Source organism: Geospiza fortis, unplaced genomic scaffold (genome assembly GCF_000277835.1).
Source record: "Geospiza fortis unplaced genomic scaffold, GeoFor_1.0 scaffold75, whole genome shotgun sequence".
Lineage (NCBI taxonomy): Eukaryota > Metazoa > Chordata > Aves > Passeriformes > Thraupidae > Geospiza > Geospiza fortis.
In genome coordinates this window covers 2,586,827-2,601,878 of record NW_005054360.1, presented here as the reverse complement: position 1 = coordinate 2,601,878, position 15,052 = coordinate 2,586,827, and positions in this window count along the sequence as shown.

The window sequence follows — 15,052 nt, the reverse complement described above, 5'->3', positions numbered from 1 at the left end:
AGTGGGTATCTGCACAGAGTGGTTGCAAAGAGCATCTGACTGATTGCATTGCAGAAGGATGCCTGGAAATGGGGTTGTTTTCCCAGATCAACATAGGCAGGACATATTTGAGACCATTTTTTTCTCCACTCCTTCTCATCACATGCATATTTTCAGGACTCAAAATCTGGACAAGCAGAACATCACAATGTCAACCAAGAGAAGATGTAAATCTCCTTAAGTAATTTTTAATGAAAAAAAATATTGAGTTTCTCTGAGTGCCATAGTTTCTGGGTGGCTGGTTTTGACTTTAGCAACCCACACTTTAAGGGAAATTTTACAGTCTTAATATATTCCAGATGCTCTCCTAGTCCCAGATGAAAGCTCTGTCGTCGTTTGCTGCTAATATTTTTGTCAGCAGTAGAATTTTATTGTAATACCCCATCTTATTTGTAGTCATTATTAGTCATGAGAGAAACTTCCTCTACAAATAATCCTTGGGTCACTTCTTGAGTGTCCTGTCTCACTCTATTTAATTAAAAACCATTAACTGCTTGTTGTGTCCAGGACCTGTCCATATAATGCATTTATACAATGACTTTTACCTGATGAAAACCATTTGCTTCTAGTAGTTGGACTAAAAAAAAATAAAGTTATACTCTATAATAACAATAGCTGGCTTTATAACAACTCTCTGGTGAAAGGAAAACAAGAGATTTGCTTTGAAAATAAACCTCCATGAACTTGGATCGACAACAAGGGACATGCAGGTTTACTGCAAAAACAAGGAACATATTTCATGCTGTTCATCTTTGATCAGAGGGTAGTTTCTCACAAGAAGAATAGTATTTAAATGTGGCAATTTTGATCCTTTGTAGTGACTGATGGTCTGATTACAGAGGGAAGGGGATTTGGGGAAACAGTAGAGCAGATTATCAAAACACAAGTCTTCTGGATGGAAAGCTGAGGACCTTCATTATTAAATGAGAGGCAGCTAGATTTTAAAAAAAGTCCCTACATGATGGGCTCCACATGATATTGAGATTGTATGCAATTTGGAAGCCATTCTGCTATTTTTGCCTCACACTTTCTCTGAAGATTACCGTGAATTTTGAAAAATCAAGTCATGTTGCTCCTGCTCTCATCTCACCTCCTTCCCTGAAGGCTGAGAGGAGCCATGGAGATGCAGGCTTTTCCAAGACTGTGGCCAGCTCCTGAGCCAGCAACTCAGCACCAGCAGCAGGGTCCTGCTCTTTGGAAAAGGAGTCTTGTGCAGTCTCTTGACAGCTCAGGGTGCAGACAAAGCCTTTTTTAACAGAAGTTTCTTTCTAAGTTTACAAACATGGTGACAGCAAGATTCAAAGTGCAAGCTAAAACATTATTAGGGGATAATTATTATCCAGAGACAGCAACTCAGATGACAGCCATAATGAGATAAGGATTTGTCAGGTTTCTTCTGTCCTGTAGCTGCAGCTATGGTTGTATCTTCATGAAGTGGTGAGCAAAAAAATCACTCTCGGTGCAGCTGAGCTCTTCCCTGTGTAAAGCTCTTCACAAGAACACAATGGAAAAGAAGGGAAGAGAGTGATATTCTGTAGCTATAGTGGATGTAATGAGCCTGCATATCATAGAGGCCTGAAGAGGTCACCACTCATCCAACTGTCATTGAGACACAAACGCACTGCTTCTGAATTCCTTTGATACAGTGGTGCTGAGCACTGCTGGCAATGTCAGTGACCACATCTAATTAGGGACAGTGCAGGTATCAGCAGCTGAGTGAATTTCACAGACTTACACTGGAAGGAAATAGACCTCACTAAGTGGACTATATTTTATATATACCTCCTTCTTTCACTTTGGCATCATTACCATCATCCATGGGTTGTTATCACACAAGCACAAAATCTCCTGCAATGCCTGACTGAGAGATGAATGATTACTGATAGCACCAAGCAGGCTTGGCAGCAATTTATGAAGCTCTGCTCTTTTTTGACACTTGTGGTTAAGATGGTCATTGGGAAACCTCATCTCTAGCTACAGTGAAATTGCACATCAGTGTTACTACTGACTTAAAATCCAGCAGACTACTGAGCTACCCTCTGACAATGAACAGATGACATCACCACTGGATATTATGTACTGCACCATCTTTGAACCCTTTATGGCTTGAGTTGCTCTGATATTTTTGAAGAGAGAAACCTTCTAGGCAGTTGAAACCAGTATGATAATCTGTCTTTTCTTTGTTACTTTCTATAAGCCCCATGTCTGTAAGCCATAGGCTGATAGCCACTATGTGCTTGGCACTGTGGTTGTCACACACTGTGAGCTGCAGTGTATTAGGAGTGAGCCAGGAGAAAGAACAGATTTTGCTGGATGCAGTTCAGCTAATGGGCTGAATTGCACATGATCTGATGGTGAGCATCACCTCACTGTACATTCATGGACCATTACTCAGCAACCCCATGTACCACATTTCTCCTGTGGTCTCAATTCAGTCTTATTCCCTCATATTTCCCTTTTTGAATTTCATTCTTTCTACCATGCCTGCCACTCCAGCCCTGTAGACCACCACCCTCCACCCTCTGGAGCACCCCTGAGCCCCCCACTTTCAACTTGTGCTCCCCATATACAGGCTGGGGTGATGGTGTCTTACAGCAAGTAAATAACTTTTGTAGCTTCTGTAGATATTCCCATTTGGCAACACAGTGGTTGTGTACCATAGCCTGTAATGGTTGGAAATAAGGCACAAATGTGGAACAACTCTTTGTTCAATAGGATAGTCAGAGACACTATATTTCTATTAGAGATTAGTAATTTCCCTTCTAAGTATACACTGCTATTGCCCTTCAATATAATTCAGGAGTTTTTAAGGATGTTTAAGATGTAATACAGAATTTTAGTCTCTGGGTTTTTTTTTTCAATTCATAAAAATCTGTCTGTAGAGCTCTGCTGCAACCTGTTTAGACAAAGAAAATACTATTTCTGTTCCTGCATATGAAGAGAGAAAGGGCATAAAAACTCTAAGTATTTTAATAAATTGAAGAATATGACTGAAAATAGAGCTTAGACCAGTCCCCAGTACAATTTCCTTAAACATGGACAAGCTACTTGGTAATTTGCTTTCAATGTTTTGTCAGAAATTTTTCCATGAAAGTGATTGAAATGATTAATGAAATTCTGTTTGCCGCAATAAAAATGTGAAGTCAGGTATTTAAAAACCAATACATACATAGAATGATACTGCTTTACACCTTTTCTGCCTTGACATTATGCTTTTAAAGTACGACTTGAACACAAAAGAATTTGCTATTTTGTTCTTTCTTCTTTTGTTTGTTCTTCACAAGTTGTGTGAAACGTGTGAGTTCACTAAGAGCTCTTCAAGAGCCTCTCCTGTAATGTTTACAGTAAGTCAAATAACAGTTGTTACTCCCCTCAATTATCCACACAAAATGGTTTTTTCTCTTGCTTTCAGCAGTGCAAAGCTCTTTTGTCTATCTTTGAGGGCATGTCTCTCAAGAGGACAAGAATGTCACCCCAGTACCCACTGTCATGGAAGCAATTTACCTGAGAGGTAAATTTGAGTTTACTTGAGTAACCAAAGTGCTCAGACCCAGTTTTAGCTGTGCAGCTTTCTCTCCTCTGCACTGCCTGCATGAGTGGCATCACAGGCCCAAATGCCTGGGCCAGACTGCCATTTGCCTTTGGTGTTTTGGGACACCAAAATGTCCCCACATTGCACACAGTGAAAAGCCAACCCCCTGCACATAGTATTCATTGAACCTTTGCAAGAAAACCTGACATCAAATGCAGGAAGGGAGTATTTGCTCTTTATATACCCAGCCAGAAATTTTCTTCCATGAATGCCATTCTTCTACCTGGTTTCCCTCTCGAAACAAAGGTCTGCAATATTATCATGTTGTAACTAGCAAAGCCTCAAGCCCCAGTGATTCTCATTTCATGTGTGAAAAACATGATGAAAAATGGAGACCCTCATTTTGTGTTTTGTTTGCTCTGCAATTAAAGTCTGTAAAAATCCCCGCTGAACTCTGAACACAGAAAATCCAGCTTAATCAGCAGTTGAGCAGCCTGGTGTCACCATGTGAAGTCTAGCCAATTCTTCCTTTCCTTCTCATGACCCATGAATGAAATAAATGTTTTCTGGTATAAATATCTGGTGTCCCCCCTGCACAGACAGTCATGAACTGCTCTGCCAGCAAGTGATCTAACTGGACTGGGTAACTCTGAACAACCACTGGGGCTTTTCCCCCAGGGCAGGCACTGAGCTGGGTCCTAGTCCTTTGAGCAGCCCCCAGGTCTCATGTGACAGGGAGAAAGAGCCTCTTCGGGGCCCTCATCCTGTCCCAACCTGTCTGAGCTGGCACATGAGCTGGAAAGGTGCTGGCTGGAGGAGAGGAAAGGAGTCTGATAGGCAGAGTGCAACCACACCAGCATCATTTCCTTTGGAAAGCAGGCTTGTCAAAAAGAGTACAGGCCTTCTTTTCCTAGAATGATTTCTTTCTGCAGCTGCTAGAAGCTTAAAGAAAAACTTCATCCCTCTTGGATTCTCTTATTTTACCATATGGGCACATATGTGACTTATATTTGTCTTCTTATACATTGGCATAAGTAATGATGTAATACAGAATTTTAGTCTCTGAGTGTGGAGCTGTGCTGTGCCAGAAGAGCAGTTGTGAAGGTGTCTCTGGGGAGCAATGCACTCCCTCCTCACGGGTGCAGCAGCCTGTGAGCACCCCAGTGGGGCTGTGCCCAAGGGCCAGCCAGCCATCCTGCTCATGGAGATGTGAGAAATGCTGCTGCTCCAAGGGAAAACTGAGGGTGGTTGCCACAAATGCCAGGGTAAGGCACACTGCTTGCAAAAGCCTCTGCCAGAGGAGCCAGGGAGAAGGGACCGTGTTGTGTCTGTAATTCAAAATTATTTTTGTTCATATATATGCAAGAAAAAACAGAAACTTGCTGTTATTTTATTGACTTTTAAGCTGTACAGAATGGGTACAGCACACGCAGCACAAACCCACAGGCCATATAACATGTAGGAAATTAAGGCTCTGGGACTGAGTTAGAGATGCAGAGAGGTGGTGCCACTGCAGATGGGGTGAGCAGTGACTCTTGGTGGGCTCAGAGCCAAAGCTGCCTAAGGAGCTGCACAGATTTCACACTGAGCATGGCTGTCCATCCAGCTCTGCCAAACAGTCTTCAGAGCAATCGGTCCAGGTGCACTCTGCAGAGCTTCTCTCGTTTTTCCTGCCCAGTAGACCCATTCTGTTTCTGTGCCAACCACAGACAGAAAATGGAGTTTCAGCACAAGCTCTTTGGTGAAATGAAGCCAATCACCTCGAGTTCATGGTATACAGTACACTCTCTCTGCCAAAATGGAATGCAGTTTGGAAGGGCAGAACCTTATCATAAACAAGCTATTGTTTTCTGTGTTTGAGTACAAGCAGATTAGTGATGAATCAGCTTTTCATGAATGCCCCTCTTCATCCCTTGTCTGTCTCTCACCTGTGTCTGCCTTTCAAGACAGATGGAGTAACTTCCTTTGCAACTTCAGTTCCCATTGCTCACTTCTTGTCTTGCCACTGGGGAACACTCCCAGGTAGGGCAGCTCATAAATAATTTTTTTCTAACAATTGCTCAGTGACATGTGCAGCCTATTAACAATCCCTCAATGTTGAATAAGGACCTAATTCAAGCTGGTGAGCCTTAAGCATGAACAGAACACACTGAATAAAGACAGCTGGGTTATAGGTTCTGCTACTTTTGTAAAACATGCTTTATATTAAAATAAATACATTAAATGTGAACTTAAATATGATCCAAACCAAAATCAATGCAAAATCCAAGTATGAATTGCCAGACACACAAAACTATCAGTCAGCTGCATAAATGGGTAAATAAATCAATATGCAATTGTCATTTCAGGTTTAAAATGTATAATGTAATGAAATTAGAGGCATTAAGAAGATTCTGCTTCAGCCTTACTCTGCTCCAAATTCATTATTCTGAAATAGTTCAAAGTTTCTTTATCTGAAAGTAAAGACTAGTGTAATCAGCAATATGTTTCTGCAAATGGCATATGCAGTTCCTCAGGACTTGCATCATTAGGGTTGTGTTAAAAAAGCCTGGATACTGCAGAGTAAGGACTTTTTTTTACAGAATGGAACCTTATTAAAAAACAAACATTTCTTCCCCCCTGAAGGTCATGGGAACTGTTTCCCATAGAGCTTTGCCCAGGAGTTTCTAGTTAAATGGCAGCCATTTTATTAAAATGTCTGTTTTCTGTCAAGGAAACTTAGCACATCTTTAACTGTCAGAAAAGGCTACACAAACATGTGCTGTAGCAAAACACAGAATCATTACATACATTTGCTATATACATTTGCTAATAACATGCTCTGACTCCACTGATAAAGACAAGTTTATCCAGCTCTGGAGTTACCACTGTCAGCATTAGGGAGCCTTGCACTTGACTGGAGCTGAAGACCAGGAATACTGCAGGAATAAAGTTATCTCCACCCTCACCTTAAGGTTAAGCTGTGGTAAATGACATTGTGTTTGTTATTAATGTCTTATTTTGAATATGCTTGTTATGGTAAGAAGATAGGGGATTTCTTTTCTTAATTGCAACAACCAGTCAAGAAAAGAGCCTGGAGTCAGACCTTGTGGGGTCCCTTCCCACATCAGTACAAAGTCACTTCTTCATCCTGGCAAGCCATTTAGCTACTCCATCCTTCCCACACTGAAACTGATACACTCCCTCACCACATCTCAGCTCCTTCCTGAGCTCCCCACTGGGATCAGCTTCTCACATGCTTGCTCTCCTTTACTCTCTCTTCCAGTATATACAATTATTTGAATTTTCTAACAACACACACATGTTATTATATATTTAAAAGAGGTAACATCAAAGAAACAGAGTTTATACTGAGGGCAGAAGGTGATGAGGTATTTCCTGGGTAAGTTCATGCTACAGTCTTAGAGATGTAAGATATTGTTGTTTTGGGGAGATAAATCTTTGGTAACCTTAGTGGTTTATGTAAGTTCATGTAATGTGTGATGTTTTTTAACCAGTGCTTAGTATGCAGTATGAGTTATTTGGCTGGGATTTGTATGGCAACACAGTGACAGGAGAGCAGAACACAGGCTGTAAACTTATGGTACACAAAAGTTTCTCAAGTTCCCACTTGAAAAGACAGAGTTCTTCAGCACAGCACAAACACCATTTGATACACCTGCCCTGAGGCACTGCTGAATCCACCTTCAGCAGCTTCTGCTGTCAGGCCAAAGATTGCTTCCCTTTGAGTTTTTGCAATAATTCAGTAATAACTGAGTACCAGTTAAAATGCTATCACAGTATAAATATTTATTGCTGTTACTGTGTTTTTGAGACAATTATTAAATTCACAGCTATGGACAGCTGGAATTGGAAGAAGATGTTCTGTGACTGCTGAGAGGCCCAAGAAGTGGCAAAAGAGAAAGCAGGAAAGATAGGAGAGATCCTGGACTTCAGCAAAGGTCTGGAGAGAAAGGAGTCACTTGGTTTGTACAAACTGCCAAGAGCCAGGACCTGACCAAGAGACATAGGATTAATAACCAGGCAGAGAAAGGGAGGTCAGGCTCAAAGCATGGAAAATTCTGTGGAGAAAAAGGAGAGAGGCAGGAGTAGGTAGAAGCAAAACTGATGCAATTCTGAAGCAAAGAGCATTCAAGCATTGTCCTACAAATGGATAGTTTCCAGGTATTTCCTTTATTACTGGATGAAGCCATTTGTGAGGAAGGGCATGCAGGGATGTACAGCCTGAGGTGGAGTGAGAGCATTCTAGCACCACAGCAGGCAGAGATTTGTAATCCTGCAGGAAACTTCATACAAAAGGGCCATATAACACTCCCTTTCTTATTATTGCAAACAATAAGAGAGCTGTCCTGCATGCTCCTGCCTGGCACACTGTGAGGGAAACACAAGGAAGCCATGAAACAGAATAAGCACTAGAAGGAGCCAGATGGAGCTGCCTTGTTAGAGAGCAAAAAGAAGGAGCCCTAAGAATCACATAGGGAAAAAGCAAAATGAAGCAGAAAGCCAGGAGGAGTTGGAGGTCACATCCAAACTGGGATGCAACAGCTTGGAGAGCAAGCCAGGCAGAGCTTGCCATGTAGCCTAATGACTCACCACCAGTGGGTCTGGGATATTTCCATGAAACTTATTTCTTCTGTGGGGGATCAAGGAACTGCTGGTCTGGATCACACTCCCAGCCAGAACCTCCTATGGAATGACAGCTAAGGCCACAGAGGAAGGAACATTAGGGAGGCTGACATTAGAGAAAAGATGTTGCAAGGAAAGGTTTCCCCAGGAGTGAGGTGACATTCTGCCCTATGGCCTCAAAGTTGAGATCCATTCCACTGTTTAACTCTAGAATGTAAGTGGTCATTACTTGTTTTCAAACCAATACTTATTAGCTGGAAAAATATCTTTGAAAATATCTTTAATAGAGCATTCCCTCTAATTCCAAAGTATAGAAACTAACAAGTTTCTACTTCTGTGTCAGGAATTCTCACTTTCCCCCTGGCTTCTCATCTCAAAGTTGCATTGTTTTAGCTGAAGAAAAAGTTATTTCAGGATTAGCTGTAAGAAACATCTGAGATGATCCCTGATTGAGCCATAACCCAGGCCTGTTTCCACAGAAGTTCCTGCTAACTTCACATGTCATGCTTTCCTTTTATTATTTTTTTTTTCTAGTAAGAAACATTCTTACATTTTATGCTGAAATTAAATTTTCTTGGAGATACTTTTCTAGTGCTGTGCATGGAGATTTTTGGTTCTTCTAAATCTAAGGAAGATTTTAATCTGTAGCTATTATTTTTGTTATTTAATCTGTAGTTATTATTTTTGTTTCATTTGGCATCTACATTTGGGAAAGAGCCAAGGGAGGAAGTGACAAATCCATCAACCTAAGACAGGAAACACTGATTTCAGGGCTGTGCCTATCTTGTTAGAAGTTCCTTTTCCCTTTGGCTATTTTATATTAACATCCTTTCATGGGATAGTTTCTCCATTCACATCATTAAAATGTACCATCACAATATTTATTCATCAAAAACTGACTGGAATAAGTCTAATCTTGCCTGTTATATTCCTCACCATGTTTACACATCACCCAAGACAGCAGACCTTCATGGGAGATGGGGGCATGACTCTGGGTTAAACATAACACAATAGTACAGCCTTACCAAAATAATGAATCATTTGTCTAATTGCTATCCTGCTTATAAACTATTTTGCCTGGAAGACACTAAGTCATTCACAAATACTACCTTGTCTGTGTATGTTTCTGATATATTTCTGTAGAATCTTTCCTCTTTTGCCTGAGGCACGGTGGAAACCAGCAGTAGTCACTCACTCCAGCACCTTCCCCATGAAAAAACCTGTGTATTTCAGCATTAGAGAAAGGGAAGTTTTCAGTTTGCTTCCCTTAGTAGCAACTTTCAGTGTCCTGAGATCCTTATTACAGAAGAAAATCAAGTGAGAATAACAGCATTAAGTTATTAAGTTGTGCCTAGCAAAACAGAGACTCTTGCCCTGAACAGAGACTCAGAATAGCAATAAAAACATTGCAAAACAATATAAATACCAGTGTGATTAAAAAGTCTCCCTCTAAAGCAAACAAGTCAGAGCACACAGAAGGGGTGTCACATCTAATAGCTGCCCTGAGTTGCACAATATCTAACTTCTATTACTAGGAGTTCTCACCATGCCCCAGAACAGCTTCCACCAAGCCAAAGGCACTTTAGTCCCCAGTTACTGCTCCCAAGAGGGTTTGGTACCTCTGTGTGTGTCCCCTGAGTCTTCCTGCTGCCTTGCAACACTGGCAGGGGACCCACAAGGCTGTGGGTGATTAGCAGCAGAGTCTGGAGCGAGGCTGTCAGAAAGAAAAGGAAGATTAGGGTGAGAGCTGCCTTGAACCAGAGCCAGCAGTCCAACCATGGCACTTACACAGTAAATAACCCTGATGATAACTTTGCTCACCTTTCAGCACTTGCCCCTTTTAAACAATTCTGTAATATCTTGTGCCCTCACTATTAACAACGTATCATTGTGGGTGTTGACATTAAACCTGTTTGTCAACAGATCCATTTACATCTCATTTTGCTGGCACCCCATGCAAGAGGCAGTAAGTGAAGAGCATTTTAGCACAAGTGATGAAAGATGTCATTGCTGGTGCCCTTTTGCGCTGCCTGCACTGCCATGAAGTATAGCAACCATTAGTAACAGGGATTTGAGTGTAATGTCTGCTTTCACCCAGCAAGGTCAAAAATTTATGGTTCTGACCTTTTCTCTCTCCTCTGATGGTGGAGTGGGCTTGGGTCATGTTCACAAGAAATGACATAAAATCAAATGGAGTTGATGCAGATTCAGTGTGAAGTGATGAGGAGAAAGGATTCCACCTCTCCCTGATAAAAATGACTTCAATACCTTTAATAATGAGGGCCATGAAGTTCCACAAGCTTTACAGAAAAGGTTGTAAGGGTGTTGAGTGTTTCAAAGGTGCACACAAGACAAGGTAATTATTCCAAGGAGATCTACATTTATTCTTATTCTCTAGTTTCTCAGATGTGTTGCTCAAGGTCTCAAATATTTGTTTCAAGAAAAGCAAATCTTGTTATGGCATAAAAATCTGTGTTAATTAAACCAGCCTAACTCCTAAGTGCTGTGCTCTTAGCAGGCTACAAACCACTTTGATTTTGTTTGGGTTGGTCATTGTGCATACACAGCTAGAGAGACTCACCAGCCCTCCTGCTGCATTCCCCTAACCTGTCAGACTGCTGTCCGTGCTGACAAGCCCCAGAGGTTCAATGTACTCCTCATACTTCCCCCTCATTCTTATTTTTAAGGCCAACCAGAGTTCAACCATTCAGTTGAGTCTCTTTTCAGCACTTTCAGGGTGCTGTGACGTGCACAGCTGCTGTCCAGTCTGCAGCACCCTCGTCTCAGCCTGTCACCAGCAGCTCAGCATGCAAGGAGCAGGAGTGCTGCTCACACCACTGATGGAGGGCAACTGCCCAGCCACGGGGAGGAAGGGTATTTTAGGGACTGTTGGCTCCTCTCTCACTAAGCATGACAGACAAGAGTCACAGAGTTCAGCCAAGATCAATCCTTCTAGTTCTTATGACTGGATTAGCTCGGCCCGTTGCAGACACAGCGGCTCAGTGAGAAACCAATTTCCAAATAACAAGTTGCCCTGAGGTCTCATTATCTGGAATGAGTTTTTAATTTTTTTTTCCTCCCTCTTTGGTGAGTCTTTTTGGTTGCTTTTGGGGGTATTTTTTTCTGCAAAGAAGTTCAATGCCTGTCCAGCACACACACATCACAGCTATGCAGAGATTCAAAAATATATTGTCTATGAGGCTGTAGTACAGCTGGCATTTAATTTTGGTACAGCTTGGTTTACTTGTAATTTATTTTCTAGCCGTTCTCCACAACAGTGAGACTCCACTTCGACAAGGAAAGATTTAGAGCAGTTCTGGACACTCATAAAACACATTTATATGAGAGAGCTGCAGCTTTCCTGAAAATTTTCTGTGCTGGTGCTTTTTTGGCTTTGTATCTGTAGATGCTCCCCCTGGCTGCAGTACCAAAAGCCAAAGCAAAAGTAGCCTTCCTTGAAGAGAATCTTTCCCAAACTTTCTACTAAGGATGCATAACTTCATCAATTCCCTAAGTTTTAGATCTGAGTTTGGGACTTCTACCAGAGAACAGAATATCTATTTGGGTACAACCTATCTATTTTAATGGGCATACAAACTGTCCTCACTGCCAGAGACTCCAGTAAGCCCTGCTGTTTAACAGTGTCTTTGGAAATACCAAGTCATACGTAAGCTATGAAATAGTTTGTTATTGTTATATAAATATTTCTAACACATCTGAGCACTAAGCAATTAATACAAACACATTTTGTCTCCTGTTAACTGAATCCCTTGGTATCCCTTGTTCCCTCTGTGGTTCTTGTAGTCTGACACAAGATACAATTTGTACCAGCCTGCCCAGGGCAAGGAAGCAAGAAATAAGTTAAACGTTGCATATATTTTCTTACTGCTTGTTACTTCTACAGAGAACTTTCTCTCTGCTGTGCAATTTCATGTCCAAATTTCCTCCCCAATACCACAGGATGCTGCAAGTGCTAACTAAAAGAAATTCAGGGTTAAACACAAAGAGAGGAGACAAATAGGGGTTAGGTTAGCAAGTATAACAAGACAAATAGGAATAGCTGTTACAACAAGGGTTCTAATCCCAGCAAGACCACTAGGAAACAATATTGTATCCAGTAATGTTCCTTGTCAAATCTAATGGATTATAGGTACCTCAGCTTCTCCTTATATAGATACTCCAAATTCACTTTGTTAATCCATGAGACAGATAAACTAAACACCTACCTCTGGCCATCTGACTGTCCTTGCTGCAGCTCGTGACCTGCCTTGCATTCCGCTGTGATCCTCTATGTCCATACTCAGCCCTTCCTCTCCAGCCAGGAATGCAGAGGCATGGAAACCCTCCTAGCTATGGGGCACATTCAGCATTGCAGGTACACCCCCAGGATTGGCTCAGCAGCTTGTTGTTTTTGTTACTACAGGCAGCCAACAGTATTCCATGCAGTCTAACTCCTCTGTGAAAACTGCATTTTTAGCACCACTCAGTTTTCAGAGTGTTGGCTTTATATGGAACAGGTGGACTCCTAGAAACCATAAGAAAACTGAATCTTTTAAGTTTTGCTATTCCTAGATGACCACTGGATTGAGTTCCATGCTTCTCCTTCTTGGGGTCTCCCCCAGCCTGCTGAGCCCCTCAGGCTTAGGGGACACTGACACCTGGGACACCATGTCAGGCTTATCTGGCATGAGAGCTACACCCTGGCAGTGGAATAAGTCTGTGAGCTGCTGCTGTGAAACACACTTACCCCAGTGCCTGGTTTTCAGTGAAAGCAAGAATCAATTTTGGTTAGTTTTTTGGTGAATTTCTTTCCCATGTAAAAAAAACCCTAGTTTTTACATCATTATATAGTTCTTTACCTGCTTGCTGGATATCAGCATTGTAAACATCACCACTGCAGGAGCAGCAGGGCATTACCACTCATTCCAGAATGTGACACAATGCTCAGAAATACAACATTTAAAGCATGGGTTACCCCACTGAATATTTTATGGTTTTTGTTTTGCTTTTTGCTTAGCAATTAGAAAGTGCCCTTTGTTTGTGTTTCGACAGAATTATTGCAGTAGGACACACTACCAAAAAAGGCAAGAAAAGAACTTTCATGCCAGTCAAGAGTTCTCTTTTTAATTTTCTAGCAAAGACAGAGTTACAAAATAGGACTGTTTCAGAAGCAGGCAGTCTGGAGTTTGGTTAATCAGGAATGAAAAAAAAACCTACAAGTGATAACTTGCTTTTGTAACAAAGATTACCTCAAAGCCAGGAAACATTACGTAGTAAACCTCTCCTTGTTTACATTTCAGAACAGTTGCTAAAATATTGCTTCTCTGTACTTGAAAATAACCAGAGCATGTCTTCCTCTCCTGCCATCTTCAGGATGATTTCAACAACAGATCAGCTTCCCTGGCTTAGACCTGAGCTGCCATGCATGTTTGTGTCCCTTTTGCTGTTGGTCTGGAAAGGAAAGGTGGAAGAGCTGGGGGAAACCAACTCCATCCCACTCTCCCATCCACCATCAACACAGCCCCCAGAGCAGATTATTTTCTTGTCACTGCATGACTAATACAACCACAGGCACTTGAAGTGCATGGGAATTTTTCCAGCCAGTGTTCAGAGAAACCTTTCATCTGGGGAGGGTCTTATGACATATGGACATATTTTTTGCACCATCGGTGCAGCATGATGGGCCCCAAATCTGGCATCAGTGGAAATTACTCTTCTTGAAACGTTCATATACCCTGTATTTCCCACCAAACAGACTACACTGATGACAGTGACAGTCCACGCATTTCTGCATTTTCTCAGGCATGTCTTCTGGTTAAGCTTTGCCAAAAATGGCAGAACTGATCATTTCAGGGCTGCTGCACAAGAACTCACAAGACAGACAGAAGCCTTGCTAGGCTGTGCAATACATGCCACAGCACAATACCAGCAGCATGTGGTGGCAGCTTTAGAGGTTGGAAAGAGCCATTTTAACCCTTGCACATGCTGACACTGCATTTTCAGCTTCTCCTCTGGTTAGCCAGGAGCCTGCAATTCCCTGAGCAGGGTTAACCAGCTCCCTGCTGGGACCCTCATTAGGAGCAGCTGAGGCATTGCTGTTTCTTCTGTACCTCTTTTCACATCTGTTTCTATGTTTCTGAGAAGTCTTGCCAAGAACCCCCCAATTTATTTAGCTCTCACATCTGATTTGATTTGAAGCTTCTCAGTCCCTCACTCTTGCGTCTGGTCCGATCACTGGAGCAGAAGTCACAAGATTTCTTAAAAAGAAAACTGCAATAAAAATGCTGATTAGACAAAACTACTGAAAATCTTCAAGAATTAATTTACAGACTATATGTGACAGCCTCCCAGAATGGCATCCTTCCAACTGCAGTGTTCCTATCACTCCAGTCGATGATGGGACAGATTAGGCACTGAATTCCTGACAGCTGATACATTGGAGCATTTATATTTATGAGAAATGTTGCAATTTGGTAGGCTTTGACCATTCCTTTGAACTTTGGAAGTTCATATTGCCTGGCAAGTTTGCACCTCGGTGAACAGCCGGGTGCTGTTCAAGATCTACCCGACCCCAGCAACAATACTTTTTATTTATAAATGTGACCTATGTGTGCTTCAACTACACAAGCTTGATAAAAATCCTCTCCCAACCACAAAAAAACTGAACAGCAAATTAATTACTAGCATAGTCTCAAATGAGTTCTAAATAAAGGACACTGTGGTTGTCTTCAAGGGTGATATTTTAGGTATGAAACTCAGTTTCATGTTGGAGATCCTCCACTCTGTGGGGCCAGACAGGCTGCTGGCACACAGCCTTGCCAGCCCAGTGGGAATTGAGTTCTGCAAAAGCCTCTG